General features: G+C 41.4%; 1 protein-coding gene across 18 annotated transcripts in view; it reads right to left on the bottom strand.

Moving 5' to 3' along the window:
- The window catches only part of AOPEP (aminopeptidase O (putative)), a 464,323-nt gene extending 457,951 nt beyond the window's left edge, over nt 1–6,372 (bottom strand). For 6 of the 18 annotated variants that reach the window (XM_049895753.1, XM_049895756.1, XM_049895761.1 and 3 more), the window contains exon 1: nt 6,232–6,371. The gene's annotated coding sequence lies outside the window, so the exon portion shown is untranslated. The other 12 variants (XR_007518651.1, XM_049895747.1, XM_049895750.1 and 9 more) reach the window with 4 other exon arrangements.
- Nucleotides 6,373–15,997: the final 9,625 nt, after the last annotated feature.

Raw genomic sequence — 15,997 nt, 5'->3', positions numbered from 1 at the left:
TTCAGCATCACAGAAACACACAAGCCTTCGCTGACTGACAGGTGGTGGCTCTGCGTGATGTGCATTGGTCAGGAATCAAACCCAGGTTTCCCGCATGAAAGACAAAAAAAATCTTACCACTGAACCACCAATGTCCCCCACTGGTTTCAAATACACCCCTGAAAATGAGTACGTAACTTATAAATGTTGTAAGGCACATTATTCCACTTCACTGATAGGGTCAATTTTCTCAGCTCCTTAAAGGAAAAGGAAGAGGGAAAGACAAAGAGCAGGAGTTAGAGAATCACACTGAAGAGATACTCTGGTGAGTGGCCAACGCATAGTGGTGGTTTGTTTTTAAGGAAGTTCTCATCCACAAGAGCCTTGATAACATCAGTGAAAGGGTAAGCCTGTGTAGAGCACCAAAAATGGATGTGCATCAACTGATTTTTCAAAACCACTGAGAAATCTTCCATATTCAAAACAGAAATCAAAAATCATTATTTTGATATCAAAATAAAGCAAATACATAGAATAAAATAAAATATTTGAAATGTCCACTCCAAACACCCTGAGCAAAATCACACAGGACTGGAAAGACACAATGAAAGCGTGGTTCTGTGAGGTCTAACGGAGTGAATCCACATGTTCCCAGAACAGCTCAGGATGAGGCATTCCAGGTGCAGGAATTCTCCAGTTTTTGTTGTTGCCGTAGAGGCAGTCCTGCCTCATGGGAACCCACATGTGTGAAGTGGAACTGCTCCAAAGGGTTTCAAGGCTGTGACCTTTCAGAAGCAGATCGCCAGGCTTGACTTCCGAGGTGCCTCTGGGTGGGTTCAAACAGCCAAACTTTTAAGCCAGTAGTTGAGTGTTTAACCATTTGCGCCACCCAGGGACTCCCAATTACTACACATAAATTTTCAACAAACCACAATTTTCAAAAAACTAGAACGCAATTTTCAAAGAACTTAAGGTCAAAACCAGACTAATAATAATATTAGCAAACCCTTACTTATGTGGCTCTTACAATATGCCTGGTAGTATTCTAAGTCTTTTACACAGGCTTTCATTTTATCCTCACAACAATTTTCTGAAGTACGTATTCTTACTGTCACCATTTTACAAATGAGAAAACTGAGGTATTGAGGGGTAAATTAACTTGTCCAGACTCACTCTACTAGTTAAGTGGCAGAGCTGGGATTCGAACCCTACAATTCTGGTTCCACAGTTCCTGCTTTTCACAACAATGCTTTACGAACTCTTGGTGACATTGAGGAATGGACTACAAAAACTAAAAAAAGGACAGGCAAATTCAAAATGCAAAGCAGCTTCAGGGTCAAATATAATAAAAAGCTCTGAGGAAATCGCCATTTCAACACTGGGCGATAAATGATGTTCATAATGACTGCTCTGAGACATCAAGCGAAGGCTAAAGTCTGTTCAGTATACTGTATTTAAGAAGGCAAAGAATTGCTTCGTACATGTTTTAAATTTCCATCTAAAATACTCAATATAATTTTCATTTCTAAAATGGTAAAACCCTCAACTATCCAGTCAATCATTGCCTGAGGGCTCCAACCAGAAGGGTCTGACAGAGTAATCTTGCTTGCCATTTATTTCATTTTTAATGGTGAGGGTAGAGTGTGTGTCTGTGTCTGTGTCTGTGTCTGTGTCTGTGTCTGTGTCTGTGTCTGTGTCTGTGTCTGTGTCTGTGTCTGTGTCTGTGTCTGTGTCTGTGTCTGTGTCTGTGTCTGTGTCTGTGTCTGTGTGTGCAGGGGAAGCACAAATTAAACTTTCCAGGTGTTTTAATGTCACGTACATTAGAATTTAATAGTAAAGATACTGTCAAAGAAAATGTCCAATCATTTGGACAGATGAGTGAACAAACTCATAGAATTATGTGTGACTATTATAAAGGCGGAAACCCTGGTGGCCTAGTGGTTAAGTGCTACAGCTGCTAACCAAGAGGTCAGCAGTTCAAATCCACCAGGTGCTCCTTGGAAACTATATGGGGCAGTTCTCCTCTGTCCTACAGGGTCACTATGAGTCAGAATTGACTCGACGGCAGTGGGTTTGGTTTTTTTGGTTTTATTATAAAGGCATCTTCATCTTTGGCCTTAGTGATTGGTGCACAAAGTTTGAATAACAGTTGTATTAACTGGTCTTCCTTGTAGGCATATGGATATTATCCTATCACTGACAGCACTGTACTTCAGGATAGATGAAGAAATCAAAGACTTTTATCAGCCGCTGCAGTCTGAAATTGATCGAACAAGCAATCAGGATGGATTGATAACTACTGGTGATTGGAATGCGAAAGTTGGAAACAAAGAAGGATTGGTAGTTGGAAAATACAGCCTTGGTGATAGAAACAATGCCAGAGATCAAATGATAGAATTTTGCAAGACCAATGACTTCTTCATTCCAAATACCTTCTTTCACCAACATGAATCGTGACTACACACATGGACCTCACCAGATGGAACACACAGTAATGACATTGACTACATCTGTGGAAAGAGACAATGGAAAAGCTCAATATCATCGGTCAGAACAACACCAGGGGCTGACTGTGGAACAGACCATCAGTTGCTCACATGCAAGTTCAAGCTGAAACTGAAGAAAATCAGAGCAAGTCCACGAGAGCCAAAACATGACCTTGAGTATATCCCACCTGAACTTAGAGACCATCTCAAGAATAGACTTAACACACTAAACACTAGCAACTGAAGGCCAGACAAGTTGTAGAATGACATCAAGGACATCATACATGAAAAAAGCAAGAGGTTATTGAAACAGGAAAGAAAGAAAAGACCAAGGTGGATGTCACATGAGACTCTGAACCCTGCTCATGAATGTCGAGCAGCTAAAGCAAAAGGAAGAAATGATGAAGTAAAAGAACTGAACAGAAGATTTAAAAGGGTGGCTCAAGAAGACAAAGTAAAGTATTATAATGACATGTGCAAAGAGCTGGAGAAAGAAATCCAAAGGGAAGAACACGCTCGGCGTTTCTCAAGCTGAAAGAACTGAAGAAAAAATTCAAGCCTCGAGTTGCAATAGTGAAGGACTCTATGGGGAAAATATTAAATGATGCAGGAAGCATCAAAAGAAGATGGAAGGAATACACAGAGTCATTATACCAAAAAGAATTAGTCGATGTTCAACCATTTCAAGAGGCAGCATATGATCAGGAACTGATGGTAGTAAAGGAAGAAGTCCAAGCTGCTCTGAAGGTACTTGTGAAAAACAAGGCTCCAGGAACTGATGGAATATCAATCGATATGTTTCAACAAACAGATGCAGCGCTGGAGGTGCTCATTCATCTATTTCAAGAAACATGGAAGACAGCTTCCTGGCCAACTGACTGGAAAAGATCCATATTTATGCCTATTCCCAAGAAAAGAGATCAAACCAAATGTGGAAATTATAGAACAATATCATTCATGTCATACACAAGCAAAATTTTGTTGAAGATCATTCAAATTCAGGCTGGTTTCAGAAGAGGATGTGGAACCAAGGATATTACTGCTGATGTCAGATGGATCCTGGCTGAAAGCAGAGAATACCAGAAGGATGTTTACCTGTGTTTTGTTGACTATGCAAAGGCATTCGACTGTGTGGATCATAACAAATTATGGATAACATTGCCAAGAATGGGAGTTCCTGAATACTTAATTGTGCTCATGAGGAACCTTTACATAGACCAAGAGGCAGTTGTTCAGACAGAACAAGGGGATACTGATTGGTTTAAAGTCAGGAAAGGTGTGCATCAGGGTTGTATCCTTTCACCATACCGATTCAACCTGTATGCTGAGCAAATAATACGAGAAACTGGACTATATGAAGAACAGGGCAACAGGATTGATGTTAATGAGGAAGACTCATTAACAACCTGCGTTATGCAGATGACACAACCTTGCTTGCTGAAAGTGAAAAAGACTTGAAGCACTTACTGATGAAGATCAAAGACCACAGCCTCCAGTATGGATTACACCTCAACATAAAGAAAACAAAAATCCTCACAACTGGACCAATGAGCGACATCATGATAAATGGAGAAAAGACTGAAATTGTCAAGGACTTCATTTTACTTGGATCCACGATCAACACGCAAGGAAGCAGCAGTCAAGAAATCAAAAGACGCATTGCACTGGGCAAATCTGCTGCAAAGGACCTCTTTCAAGTGTTGAAAAGCAAAGACGTCACCTTGAAGACTAAGGTGCGCCTGACCCAAGCCATGGTATTTTCGATTGCATCATATGTATGTAAAAGCTGGACAATGAATAAGGAAGATCGAAGAAGAACTGACACCTTTGAATTATGCTGTTGGCAAAGAATATTGAATATATACCATGGACTGCCAAAAGAATGAATGAATCTATCTTGGAAGTACAACCAGAATGCTCCTTAGAGGCAAGGATGGCAAGGCTGCGTCTTACATACTTGGACATGTTGTCAGGAGGGATCAGTCCCTGGAGAAAGACATCATACTTGGCAAAGTACAGGGTCAGCGGAAAAAAGGAAGACCCTCAACAGGCTGGACTGACACAGTGGCTGCAACAATGAACTCAAGCATAACAACGATTTTAAGGATGGCGCAGGACTAGGCAGTGTTTCATTCTGTTGTGCATAGGGTCACTATGAGTCAGAACCAACTCAACGGCACCTGACAACAAAAACATTCTAAAAGGCATAGAATTTGATCATTAACAGAGTTATTTAAAAAAAAAAAAAAGTGTAGGCTTTGAAGTCATACACAGACTTAAATTTAAATCTTGGCTCTGCCACTTAATTACTGTGAATTTTTGGCAAGTCATTTTTCATATACCTGAGCCTCAGTTTCCTTTTCTGTAAATTGGAGATAATAATTCTCAACTCACAGGGTCACTGTGTGAATTAAGAAGAAAGCTTATGCAAAGTGTTGAACACAGTCCCTAGGATACAGCAAATTTCAACAGCAACTATTATTCCCTAACCTTATTCTACTTAAAAAAAAAAAAAAAAAGAAATCCATTGCCATTGAGTCCATCCTGCCTCATAACAACCCTACAGGACAAGGCAGAATTGCCCCATAGGGTTTCCAAGGCTGTAATCTTTACAGAAGCAGACTGCCACATCTTTCTCCTGCAGAGCAGCTGGTGGGTTCAAACCAGTGACCTTTCTGTTAGCAGCCCAGTGCTTAACCACTACACCAAATATTGGAAGAACACAATCTTACCAATAAGCAAGCCATTGGTAGGCTTCCCAGAATTATATGAAGTAACTACACTTTATTTAAAAAATGGAACATACTAAAAGTGCAACAAAATCAAGCCAAACTATCAGTAAGATCAAAGATTTCAGAATCCTGCCTCTCATCCCATATACTCAGTAGCATCTATGTTGCTGGCTGGTTTTGTAGTAACACATACCGATAATATGAATGACCCTTTACCAACAATATGAAACCTGTTTTTGTTTGTTTTTAAGCGATATGAACATTCCTAGCAGATCGTACTGCTTATTTATTTTGATGGGTGACAAGCTACTTCGCGAGGTTAACTGTCATCGTTGCTCGAAAAAACATAAAGAAACCCAGGGGCTAAGAGCATTTTTCTGAAAAGCTTTAACTTCCTGCACCTCAACAGTTGATTGGATCCCAAGTGCATCTTTTATTATCACAATAGATTTTCACAGTACTGCACCACGCCGCCTCCCCACCCCCCCCCCCCAACTACCACCCATGCATGCGTTAATGAGCAAAACTCCAGACGGACAGAGAACGAACGTTCTTTAGGAACACTAAAACTCAAAACTTGGTGTTCTCAGTAAGGATCCTCCGGGGGTGGGGGGAAAATAGGTTTCACTGCAAGTAGAAATGAACGGAATCGGAAACTGTTCTGTTTCCTTAAACGGGCTGGAGAGGAGCCATATGGAACTAGGGACGGAGAAGGAGGGGTGAAAGGACCTGCAGGGAAGAGATGAAGGAGGCGGCAACTAGAGGCTGAGAGTCTGTGCCGCCTAGGAAAAAAGAATCAGAGACCACTGCCATCCCGAGAGCGGAAGCGGAGAGAAGTGGTTGCCCACCCTGAACGAGTTTCAGCCTCAGGAGTCGGGGAGGACTGAGAAGACATGGGGTTCCCGCAGATCGACAAAAGATGAGGGTAAGAGCTGGCTCCCCATCGCCTTCAGAATTGGATGTTGCTGTCACCGCCGCCATCCCGGGGCCGGAAGAGAGGAAGGCAGGGACCCAACAAGAAGCGAACAGGTTACCTGTATCAGCCTCCTGACCACAGGTCTCCACTTCCGCAGACTCGGGGTTACTACTGGCTACCTGGGCACACGCCGCGTGACGTCATCCACTCGCGCCCCGGCCCATAGTCCGCTTAGCCACGCCCTTCTTCTTGCAAAGAACGGGGGCTGGACCTCGGAGGTAGATCTGCGCAGGCGCGGAGATGACGTGGGTTTGGAAAGGTCTCTACTGCTTAGCGTGTTTTGGAGCTTGCAGGCTTGCCCTGCTACCCAACTACTCCTAATTGCAAAATCTCATCGGGGACTTAAGAGAAGTTGTTATTGAAATACCTTATGGACTTGCTATTCCTTATTTTACTCAGACTCTGCTGCATATGACTGTTGTTTACATACTGTTATTCATTACATTGGTGTAAACAGTTAACGCACTAGGCTGCTAACATAAAGGTTGTAAGGTACAGGCCACTCCGAGGTGCCTAGGAAGAAAGACCTGGCGTTCTAGTTCCCAAAAATCAGCCATTGAAAACCATCGGGAGCACAGATCTGCTCTAACACACATTGGGTTGCCATGAGTCAGAATGGACTCCAAGACAACAGATTTTTTATTCATTCCATTACCATTTATTAAAGCTGTACTATGTGCCAGGCTGTATGACTCTCTTTCTTCGTACACATTATCAAGAGGGATCGATTGCTGGAAGAGGATATCATGTTTGATAAAGCAGAGGGTCAGCAAGCACAAGGGAGACCCTGGGTGAGATGGATTGGCACAATAACGATTGTGAGGATGAGGCAGGACCAGGTGAGATTTTGTTTTGTTGTACCAAAGGTCTCTACGAGTTGGAGTTGACTCACGGCAGCTAGCTAGCTATCAATGTGCGAGGCAAGCACTGTTACAGAACCCAGGCATACAGCAGTGTCGGGGCAGTTGAACCAGTAAGCAAGGTACACACGGGCTTAATTTTGTTTACTTTCTAGTCTATAGTGCACAATTTCCCGTGGGTTTCACAAAGACCTGATGAAAACCAGGTGAAATTGTGCACTAAGGATTTAGTATGTAAGCACAATTAAGCTCATGCATACCTTGCTTGTTGGGTAATTCATCTTGGAGCAGTGTACAAAACAGACGCTGTGCCTGCACTCATGAAGATTACTTTCTAGTTGAAAAAGCAAACATTCAATAAATACATATGCATTTGTAGAGAGAAGATAAGTGTGTGGAAAAAACAGAATAAGTTGCTGAAAAAATAAAGGAAGGAGGGTGCCCCTTTAGTTTGAAGTGTCAAGGAAGTGCCTTTCGAAGAGGCACATGGAACTGAGAAAAGAAAAAGTCAACCCTGTGAAGATCTGGGGGCAAAGCAACCAAGAGGAGGATCAACATGTGCAATGGCCATGGGGAGGGAAAGGATTAGGTGCCCTAGAAGAAATGAGAAAAGTAGGGAAAGGGACGAATAGGAGATGAGGTCAACAAGGCAAAGAGGGTTCTGATCATACAGAGACTTTCTGGGCCATTGCAAGGAGTACAGTTTTAAGTGTAATGGGAAGCCAGTGAAGAGTTTTAAACAGGTAAGTAGCAGCATTTGATTTTAATTTTAAAAGATCACTTCGGGTACCGTGTATACAATCAGCTATTAGGAGACAAGGATGCAGGGAGAACAGTTATTTTGCACTGATCAGATAAGAAATGATGGAGAAAAACAGGCGAATTTAAGGAATAATTTGAAGATAGATATGACAGTCTTGGTGCATGAGTTTCCTAGACTTGCTGTTTTCATTTTACTTGGATCTACAATCAACACCCGTGGAAGCAACAGTCAAGAAATCAGACGACATAGTACATTGGGCAAATCTCCTGCAAAAGACCTCTTGAAAACGTTAAAAACAAAGATGTCACTTTGAGACCTAAGGTGCGCCTGACCCAGGCCATGGTATTTTCAATTGCCTCATGTGTATGTGAAAGCTGGACAATGAATAAGGAAGAACGAAAAATAACTGATGCCTTCGAATTACGGTGTTGGCAGAGAATACTGAATATACCATGGACTGCCAGAAGAACGAACAAATCTGCCTTGGAAGAAGTACACCCGGAATGCTCCTTGGAAGCAAAGATGGTGAGATTTTGTCTCACATACTTTGGACATGTTATTAGGAGGGACCAGTCCCTGGAAAAGGACATCAGCTTGGTAAAGTAGAGGGTCAGCGAAAAAGAGGAAGACCCTCAACTAGATGGGTTGACACAGTGGCTACAACAACGGGGTCAAACCTAGCAATGACTGTGAGAATAACGCAGGACTGGGCAGTGTTTGGTTCTGTCGTACATAGGGTTGCTATCAGTTGAAACCAACTCGACAGCACCTAACAACAACAAATACAGGGCTGCTGTAACAAAGTGCCACAAATTGGGTGGTGGAGGTCCCTGGATGGTGCAAATGGTTAATATGCTCGGCTGCAAACTGAAAGGTTGGCGGCTCAAGTCTACCCAGAGGTACCCCTGAAGAAAGGCTTGGAGATCTACTTCTGAGAAATGAACCACTGAAAACCCCATGGAGCACCATTCTACTCTGACACACATAGGATCGCTATGAGTCGCAATTGACTCAAAGGCAAATAATTTTTTTTAAGAACAGAAATTTATTGTCTCACAGTTCTGGAGCCTAGAAGTCCAAATAAGGTATTGACCGTGTTGATTCCTTCTGAGGGCTCTGAGAGAAAAACTGTTCCGTGTCTCTCTCCTAGCTTCTAGTGGCAATGCTTGGCATTCCTTGGCTTGTAGATGCATTTTCACATGGTCATCTCTTCCCTGTCTCCTTGTCTCTGTGTCTCTTCTCTCTTACAAGGACACCTTCTCCAATATGAATGACCTCATGTTAACATAACTGATAACATCAACAAAGACCCTATTTCCAAACAACTTCACGTTCATAGGTACTGGGATTAGGACTTCGACATATATTTTTGGGTGACACATTTCAGTCCATAACACTTAGAGATGGATTAAACAAATCAACAAAAAAAATCTGTTGCCATCGAGTCAATTCTGACTCATAGCGACCGTAAAGGACACAGTAGAACTGCACCATAGGGTTTTCAAGCCTGTAATCATTACAGAAGTAGAGTGCCACATCTTTCTCTGTGAGAGATGGATCAGGTAAAGGTAATAAGGAAAACCAAGGTGTCAAAAATGACTCCTAAATTTTTTGGCCTAAGCAAATAGCTGGATAATACAGCTAAAACAATTTCTAATACAGCAGAAGATTTATTCCTCCTCCTTTCAATCCGTAACCCCTTCTTTGTTACCAAGTTCTCTTGGTTCTCCTCTTACCAGTCTGACCATCTCTCTCAGTTTCCATAAAGAGGCTCCTCTTTCTCTGCCTTTTCCTTAAATATTTTCTCCTTGGTCTTCTTATGCTACACTAGAGACAGCCACCCAAAAGCTTATGGGAACCATCCAGGTTACACAAATGAGTGAAGCTCATGGGTAGAGACTGGAGAACTGGAGCTTATGGTTCCTAGTCACCTCTAGTTGATTTTTGCCACCCACAGATGCCAGATCTAATTTTTAAAGAGGTATCAGTATACAGACACATGAAATCTTCTAAATTTTAAATGTTGGCCACTAATTCGAATTTTGTTAAACATGTGCTTTAGATCAAAACAAAATATATCAGCTGGCCAGATAAGGCCTGAGGCCACATTTTGCCTCCTTGTTTGATATTTTCCCGGGGTGGTGACTTTGTCTATACTCATGGGACTATCACCTATATGCTGACAATTCCCAAGTCTACATCTCCACTCAAACATTTAAAAAAAATTCTTACTAAGATAGGCAAATTCCATGTAAATGTCCAACTGGCATCTCAAACTCAACATTTCAAAAACTGAATACATCACCTACCCCTGCTCACTTGAAAGAAGTACAGCCAGAATGCTCCTTAGAAACGAGGACGGCAAAACTGTGCCTACATACTTTGGACATGTTGTCAGGAGGAATCAGTCCCTGGAGAAGGACATTACGCTTGGTAAAGTACAGGGTCAGTGGAAAAGAGGGAGACCCTCAACGAGAGGGATTGACACAATGGGCTCAATCATAACAACGACTGTAAGGATGGCGCAGAACCGGGCAGCATTTCATTCTGTTGTGTATAGGGTCTCTATGAGTCAGAACCGACTCGATGGCACCTAACAACAACTACAACTTCTGCTCCCAAACCTAACTCTAGTCATGTACTCTCTGTCTCAGTTAATGGCATCAACATCCGACCAGTGACCCAAGTCTGAAATCCAGGATCATCCCAGATTTATCCCTCTCCCTCACCCCACAGTCCCATCAGACCAAACCCCGACCTTAATCTCCTCAGTATTTATTACACCTACCCATTACCTCTATTCTTACTAACCATTGCCCTTATTCAAGCCTTAACTTTCTACCTTTGTTCAAGTGTCCTAACTTCCATGCACTTCAGTTTTCTCACTTGTAAAATGAGGAAATTGAAGTAAACAATTGTTCCATTTGTAAAATTCTATGTTTTATTAAGCCACCAAACATCAGCCATCCTATCAGAATAGTGAGTCCTTGGGTGGTGCAAAAGGTTAAAGCACTTGGCTACTAACTAAAAGACTGGAGGGGAAGGCAGGGCCAAGACCGAGGAATAGTCAGATGCTTCGTGTCATCAGTCTTACAACAAAGATCTGAAAAAACAAGTAAATAGATACATATGACAATCTAGGACCCCTAATCATCAAGGGCAAAGCTGAAGAATCAGACTGAGTGACAGGTGGAAGAAGAGACAATTCAATAGTGGAAGTGGGGAATTACAGATCTTGGAATCGCCGACATCCTGTAGCTAAACCTGCACAGTGCACACAGGTTGAGGCAAGCAGTAACATCCCAAGCCAGAACCCACCCCATCTAGTGCAGCCAAGCAGCAGCGAATCTGCATGCACCTCTCGAACCAAAGAGAAGCAACACCAGGCCTATGAAAGCTAAGTGCAAATTCCCAAACCATGGCACACCCACCATAACCCTTCCCCTCACCAGAGCTCCACAGCTGAGGAGAACTCTCTTCTCTTCATTCATCCTTTCCCTGCTTCGACAGCAGTCCCTAGGCATTCAACACCGCCACACCCCCTTAGCCGGGAACTCACAGTGGGTCCTGAGGCAGGCACCCACTTCTTTGCCCACCCACTGGCATAGGGGGTCCAGTACTTTCAGTACCCTTCGATCCTGCGCTTTACCCCTGCCAATCACCCACCCCAGTGCTTTGCAAGCTGACCCAACATGGCACGCCCACGTTAGGATAAAATGGGCAGGGAGTCTACCTGAAGTCCATTTTCACCTTCAGCAGCCAAGTGTGAGGTGCAGATTTGTGATATTCAACACTACCCTGCCCTCTAAGAAGGAGGCTCACCCACCCACACCAGGGCCCTGAGGGCCAGGGGTACAACCCATTCCATCTAGCCACCCATGACAGGGGTCTGAGAATTAGTGGTGCCTCCCAAACTCTCCAACCAACAGCACTGGGCGCCCGAGGACTGCTTGCCCTACCCCCTACTACATGCTGTAGTAGACAAGGGCACACCCTCCATCCAAGCATCCAGGGGCAGTAAACAGCTTCTTGCCTTACCTCCACATCACTCCCCACTGCAACCAGAGACCTGTGCCTGCTCCAGATGCCCCCCATGCAGCCCTGCCCACCCAGGACTGTAGTTGAGAATCCCCACACCACATTCTCAGTGACTACCAGCCCAGGCTCCTGTACCCCAACCAACTGATAAGCAGCAGAGCACACACACACAACACCCAACCCAAAGACCATGGAGAACACCCTCTGCACCCACGGCCAGGTGACTGGCAGGACAGATTCACCACATCACCAAAAACTTCACCAACATCTCCAGCACCCCTGCAAGAACAGTGAACAGATTCCCAGCTAAGAATTACATGGGACACTACCAAGAGGAAAAACCTGTGAATGATTGGAGTACCAGAATGAGTGGAGGAGGATAGCGAAAACACAGAGAAAATAATTGATTTGCTAGCAGAAAACTTCCCTAATATCATGAAAGATGAGAAGATATCTATCCAAGAAGCTCAATGAATCCCATACAGGAGAAAACCCAAAAGAAGGTCCTCCGAGACATATAGTCAAACTTGCCAAAACCAAAGACAAAGAATCTTGAGAGTGGCTAGGGATGAACAAAAAGCCACCTACAAAGGAGAACGAGTAAGAATAAACTTTGATTACTCAGCAGAAACTGTGCAGGCAAGAAGGCAATGGAAGAACATATATAAAGCCTTGAAGGAAAAAAATTGCCAGCCAAAAATTATATATTCAGCAAAATTGTCTTTCAAACACAATGGTGAATTTAGGTCATTTCCAGATAAGCAGAAATTAAGGTAATTTTTAAAAACCAGACCAAAATTACAAGAAATATTAAAGGGAGTCCTCCAGTTAGAGAATTAATAACATCAGACAACAACCCAAGACTAGGACGCAGAACACAACCAAATACCAACCCAGATAGGGAATTCACAAAAACAAAACAAAGCTAAAAAACTGAACCTGGGGAACCAGAGATGTGAATACGTAAATGATGGCAACATCAAAACAAAAAAGAGGGACTAAATGATATAGTCATAAAACTCCCATACGGAGAGGAAGTCAAGGCAATACTGAGAAATAAAAAACTGGCTTAAACTTAGACAAATAATGGTAAATTTCAAGGTAACCACAAAGGAAGCTAACAAACCTACCCATCAAAATAAAAAAGAGAAATATAAAGACTGAGCAAACACAAAATCAACAATAATGAAAGAGGTGTAAAGAAAATACGTAGACAAAAAGAACTTAGCCCAGAAAATGAAGAGGAACAAAGAATCCATCAACACCATACACACGCACACACACACACACACTCACAATCATCGAAATGACAGCTGTAACTTCAATAATTACACTGAATGGAAATGGCCTAAACGTACCAGTAAAGAGACAGAGAGTGGTGGAATGGATTAAAAAAAAAAAAAGCGATCCAGCAATATGTTGTCTACAAGAGACACAACTTAGACACAAAGACAAGCTCCCAAAGACAGGGCTCCAAACACATAAAACAGGCTCTAACAGCACTGAAAACAGTAATAGACAGTTCCACTATAATAGTAGGAGACTTCAACACACTACTTTCAATAAAGGACAGAGCATCTAGAAAGAAACTTGGTAAGGATACAGAAGATCTAAATGCCACAATCAACCAACTTGACCTTATAGACATATGCAGAACATTCCACCCACCAGCAGCAAAGTGTACATTCTTTTCCAAGGTACATGGAACATTCTCCAGAATAGAGCACATTTTAGGCCACAAAGCAAGCCTTAGCAAAATCCAAAACATCAAAATAACACAAAGCAGCTTCTTTGACTATAATGCCATAAAAGTAGAAATCGATGACAGAAATAGGAAGAAAAAAAAATCAAATCCATAGAAACTGAACAACACCTTACTTAAAAAGTACTGAGTAATAGAAGAAATCAAGAATGGACTAAAAAAATTCATAGAATCAAATGAGAAGAAAAATACATTTTATCGAAACTTTTGGGACACAGCAAAAGTGGTGCTTATAGGTCAATTTATAGCAATAGATGCACACATCAAAGAAGAAAGGGCAAAAATAAAAACATTAACCCAACTAATAGAAAGAGAGCAGCAACAGGAGTCCTCGGGCATCAGAAGAAAGGAAATAATAAAGATTAGAGCAGAAATAAATGAAATAGAGAATAGAAGACAATTGAAAAAAATCAACAAACCAAAAGTTTGTTCTTTGAAAAGATCCATGAAATCGACAAATCACTGGCCAAACTGACAAAAAAAAAAAAAAAATACAGGAGAGGAAGCAAATAACCTGAATCAGAAATAAAATGGGTGATATCACAACAGACCCAAATGAAATAAAAAGGGTCATAACAGAATGAAAAATTGTACTCCAACAAATTTGAAAACCTAGAGGAAATGGAAAACGTCTAGAAACATATTACCTACCTAAGCCAATACACACTGAGATACAAAAATTAAACAGACTCTTAACAAAAGAAGAGATTGAAGAAGGGATCACAAAAAATTTCCCAACAACAACAACAACAAAAAACCCTGGCCTGGATGGGTTAACCAAGAGAATTCTACCAAACTTTCAGAGAAGAATTAACACCACTACTACTTCAGCTATTACGGAGCGTAGAAAAGGAAAGAATACTCCTGAACTTGTTCTGTGAAGCCAGCATAACCCTGATACCAAAGCCAGGGAAAGACACCACAAAAAAGAAAAGAAAAATACAGAACAATATTCCTTTGAACATTAGTGCAAAAATTCTCAACGAAATTCTAGCCAATAGAATTCAACTGCATGCATGTCAAAAAAATAATACATCATGACCAAGTGGGATTCATATCAAGTATGCAGGGATGGTTCAACATTAGAAAATCAATCAGTGTAATTCACCACATAAATAAAACAAAAGAACCACATGATCTTATCAATCGACACAGAAAAAGCATTTGACAAAATCCAAAACCCATTTCTAATAAAAACTCTCAGCAAAACAGGAATAGAAGAGAAATTCCTCAACATAATAAAGAGCCTTTATACAAAACCAATAGCCAACATCACTCTGAATGGAGAGAGACTGAAAGCATTTCCCCTGAGAACAGGAACCAGACAAGAACGCCCTTTAACACCACTTTTATTTGATGTAGAAGTCCTAGCTAGAGCAATAAGGCAAGAAAAAGAAATAAAAGGCACCCAGACTCACAAGGAAGAGGTAAAACTATACCTATTTGCAGTTGATATGATTGTATACACTGAAAACCCCAAAGAATTCAGTACAAAACTACTGAAACTAATAGAAGATTTCAGCAAAGTAGCAGGATACAAGATTAACATACAAAAAACTACAGCAACAAAGAGAATTTCAGAAAGGAAATCATGAAATTAATACCATTTACAATAGCCCCCAAGAAGATAAAGTTAGGAGCAAATCTAACCAGGGATGTAAAATATCTATACAAAGAAAACCACAAAACACTACTAGAAGAAACCAGAAGAGACCTACTTAAGTAGAAAAACATTAATAGGAAGACTCAACATTGCAAAAATGTCAATTCTACCCAAAGTGATCTACAGATACGATGTAATCCTGATCCAAATTTAAACTCTTTAATGAGATGGAGAAAAAAATCACCAAATTTATAAGGAAAGGGAAGAGGCCTTGGATAAGTAAAGTGTCAAAGAAGTAGAATGAAGTGGGAAGCCTCACACTACCTGATTTTAGAAGGTATTATACAGTCACAGTAGTCAAAAATAGTTTGTACTGGTACAACAGACACATAGACCAATGGAACAGAATTGAGAACCCAGACGTAAATCCATCCATCTATGAGCAGTTGATATTTGACAAACGGCCAAAGTGTGTAAAATGGGGAAAAGACAGTCTCTTTACAAATGGTGCTGGCATAACTGGATGTTCATCTGTAAAAAAAAATGAAACGAGATCAATACCTCACTCCATACACAAACACTAACTCAAAATGGATCAAAATATAAAATCTAAATGATAAAGATCACGGAAGAAAAAATAGGGACAGTGCTAGGGGCCCTAATATGTGGCATAAATAGTATACAAACCATAACTGACAGTGCACAAACACCAGACGGGAAAGTAGATAACTGGGACCTCCTAAAAATCAAACACTCATGCTCTTCAAAAGACTTCACCAAAAGATTAAAAAGAGAACC

This window comes from Elephas maximus, chromosome 9, assembly GCF_024166365.1.
Source record: "Elephas maximus indicus isolate mEleMax1 chromosome 9, mEleMax1 primary haplotype, whole genome shotgun sequence".
Classification (NCBI taxonomy): Eukaryota; Metazoa; Chordata; class Mammalia; order Proboscidea; family Elephantidae; genus Elephas; species Elephas maximus.
This window is presented reverse-complemented; position numbering and strand designations above follow the sequence as displayed.